Raw genomic sequence first — 4,034 nt, 5'->3', positions numbered from 1 at the left:
CCCAAATGTATGCAAGTTTCTCTACATATACTCATATCAGCCAATATGTCGTGTTGTGGTAGCTAATCTGTAGAATGTACCAATCCCTTCAATTTGTCAATTTGTCATTTAATTTAATGCACTACAAAAAAAACAGAATTATGGGGAATAACTGTTAATGTAAAACAAAGTGTAAATGTGAGATCACCACAGAAATATGATTCTGCATGAAGAAAAGTGTAGAACAGTGGAATATGCCAGGACTTTTTCCACACACTTTTTTTTTACTATTTCTTTTTTAAAATCTTACTACACTTCCAAATTATAGATTGGCTTGATCTGTAATCTTCTGAGATACCGTCTTGGATGGAAATGTATTCAGTAACCTCTAACTTATTATATATTCCTTCAGACATCTCCCAGTGAAGTTGATGTACTGTAGTTACTTAGATCACTAGCCAGGTAGATACAGTTGAATGTTTATTGGTCTTCATCACATTACAGATTACTGTGATTGCAATTCTATGATGCTGTTATTTCCCATGGTGTCGGAATACTTTGTTAAATGGCCAGTGAATACATCACAAAAGATACTATGACAATATAAAAAAGAGATGGCACTGTGGTATTATTAGTAATAACACTGAAAAATAATAATTACACATGTCTGTCTTCTGATAATATTTACCTCTCATACATGCTGTGGCATTGCCATTATATTGGTTGCTTATTTAAATATTTTTTCTAAGATATAAATGAAGCTTTTAAAAAAAAAGTGTCATAAATTGTTAGTGTAAAACACAGACATAGCCTGTCCTCTGCTGGTGGAGAGTTGAACTGCAGCTCTGGATGTCTCCTTTCCTCTAGGACAGACCTCTCTCCCCTTTGCTCCCTTTTCGTGTCTGAAGCTCATGTATTCAGCAGGAAAAGCACACTTGTCCTCCTTTGCCATACTGTGCCCAGACCCCTTGCCTGTCTGGTTTCTTACCCCAGGGGTGGTTGTTCTCTTGCCCTCTGCATTGTCTGGAACAGTACGCACAGGCTCTCTCTCTGCACCACTTTTATTCCCACCTCTTTGCTATCTTGCTCCTCTGGACTCTCTGTTCAGATCCAGTGGTTCACTGTCTCTCTCCCCTCTTCCCCTCCTCCAGTCTTGCTGTCTTGGCCTCCTCCTGCCTCACTCTCTTCATCTGCCCTGGCCAACCTTCCACATCACCCATAAGTTCCAGGGAAGATCCAGGTGATTGTCTTAAGATTTGCTCCTCAACGGTGGGTCCAACATTGGGAGCTGGAGAGCAAGGAGGGGAACCTTTGCAGCATTAGACGATCAGAGAGAGAGAGAGAGAGAGTGTCTTTATTATCCCCAAGGAGCAATTTGGTTTACATCAGCAGCCAATATAAAGAGCACACAACCAAATGATGCACATAAATATGAATAAGAGAGTCATCTGGTACAAATGAGAACTTAAACCTGGTTGTTTTTAGACTGGGAAATCTGTGCCTGCATTCTGAGGGGAGTAATTGCGATTTATTATACAAAAGGTGGGCTCTAGGATGGAATAAGCTTTATACTCATAACTGATAGATGCAGGAGAGGGCTGAAAGATCTGCACCAGTGGCTTTCTGACGTAGTTTGACAACACTCCCCAGTTTGTTCTTACTGCTCAGATTCAGATTCCCAAACCACCAGATCAGGGAAAAACCTACATCCAGCAGTGTAATTTGGGAGTTGGAGGCAAGAATCTCAAAACCGGAGAGCACCGTCGATGTGGAGGCACTGTAGACTTTCTAATGAAAGATTTGCACACAGGTTTGAGTCTCTGTGTAGAAACCTTTACGAGAGCTGAATGAATAAGAGCTTTCCTGTGTTCTTAAAAAAAAGTTCACACCTCAAATAATGTGGGTCACGTGGTACCAAAGGTATGGTACCACTACATCTATGATAAAATGCCTTGCTGAATAAATGACACTGCAATTTTACTGCTTATAAAATTTGAACACCACATGCATAAATGCATAAAGTAGCCAAATAAGTATCGAGACACCACCTAGTCCCCAAGGAAAAACATAACTCTTTATAAGTTTAATTTTTTACTAGCTACTCCTTCATTGATACAGTCTAGAGCAAGGTTGCTCCTGAGACTCCTGTCCTTGAAGTCTGTAGAGGTCTATAGGTTTAGCCTACCTCTGATCTTAATTATGTAATTCAACTATTACATTCACAAGTTTAACCCCCTGGTTTTTAAGGTCTTAATTAGTTATTAATTGAAAATCAGTGTCTTGTGGGTTCCTGTCCTGCCTCTGCTCTTAATGACAAAGTTGAGCTGATATCAGAGCCATCTGGACTAGTGTTGGAAAATGCAAATCTAGTATCAGGAGGTAGAATCCCAGCTGGCTGAGTTACCTTGTGATCCCAGTCTACAGTGAAAGTAAAATGTATTTTGAACAGCACTTTTCATGACACATCATGTAAGGAAACTTCTCCTAGTTTTGCTCTGCTGGAAAAATCCTGCTGTTTCTGGGCACACTGTTAGGCTCACTCTTTCAATGCAGTGCACCCATTCAAAACGGGAAATGCTGCCTTATCTCATCTTGTCTCAGAGACTTAAGGAATAAAAACAGGAACAGGTTAAGTGTTGAGCATGAAGTTCAGATTGCACTGACTGGAAATATGCCAACCATTGTAGAACCTGTATCTCTCATGAACTGGAACCTAGAATGCCTATAACAAAATAAAATAGTTCAGTCATTTTCACGTTTGATGATTGATGCTCTCGTGGAACATTTATGGGATTGTTCAAATTGCATTTCTTGGACAGTGAGTGGCAGGAGTAATGGAAAGACCAATGTTTATGATGCTTTTGTTCCCAGTGATGTTGACTCCTACCTTCAACTTTCAGACCACTGTGCTACTTGGGTCTGATGTTATGATAATGGTGAAGGTGATAAGTATGGAACAATGTGATTCTGCTCAGGGGGTGGCACTTGGTGTCATAGTCTGAGGATGATTTGTTCAGGACAAGATTTTTCTTATTGCAACACAGGATAACTATACAATAAGGTTTTTCATAACTCCAAAAATAATCTTGATAGTTTTCTTTGTTTTGCATTGACACCCCTATGGCAAATGTGCTGTGTGTCTTGGAAACATGACTTTCTTCCAGTCTGCAGCTGCTCTGCCTCCTCCAGTTCGCAATACTGTGGGTCAGCCTAGGCTAGTCGGGTTGATATTTTAATAAGATAAATGACCAGCGCAGAATGTGAAGAAAAATGCATTTTCACCCTTCTTGCTTTCAGTAACTACTTTCTGCTAAGATGCTTGTGGCGTGTCGGTGATTGAAGTGATTGAAGTGGGAAGCACGAGCACAAACTGGGGTAGAGATGATGCCGGCTAAACCGGACAGCCTGTCTCTGGTGCTCTGCGAAGAAAGTCGAGTACCCAGATAAAGCCCAAAAAACAACTTCCCAAAGTTTGAAACTGGCTTTTCACAGTCTTTCAGCCTTCGGCTTGGGGAGCAACTTTAAAAACCCATCATTCAGCAAAGACTCCCAGGGATATGGAATACGCAGGTGTCAGCACATCTGCTACGTCCCGGTGTTTTTTGTGAAAGACCCCCTTCAATGTCTGACCCACGTCACCGTCTGCATAGGGAACACGATTCCGCCTTTGGAAACAGAAAGTTGCAAAATTAACTTAAATTATATTCCTTTCCGGTAAAGGCATTGCTGTCTGGTCTTTGTAGTATAGTCTGCTTTGAATATGCAGCCAGAATATCCAACTGGAGCATACAGATAAAATTCATTTCTAAAACGCCATTATAATGATGGGAGATGTATTAGGTTTTTATACACACTGGATCTCCTAGTGGCAGAACTGCTTAAGATGCATGAGTCTGAACCCAGAGGTGTGCATTTTACCTCCACCTGCCGCACAGCGGGCACGCGGCCCGGAGACGGAGAACGTCCAGGCGTTACACGGCACGTGCTGCACATTTCGGGAAAAGTAGTTCGGGTGCACCCGGCGCAGTGATAGCACAGCGCCACCTGATCCCCAA

The sequence above is a fragment of the Lepisosteus oculatus genome, chromosome 16 (genome assembly GCF_040954835.1).
Source record: "Lepisosteus oculatus isolate fLepOcu1 chromosome 16, fLepOcu1.hap2, whole genome shotgun sequence".
NCBI lineage: Eukaryota > Metazoa > Chordata > Actinopteri > Semionotiformes > Lepisosteidae > Lepisosteus > Lepisosteus oculatus.
This window is presented reverse-complemented; position numbering follows the sequence as displayed.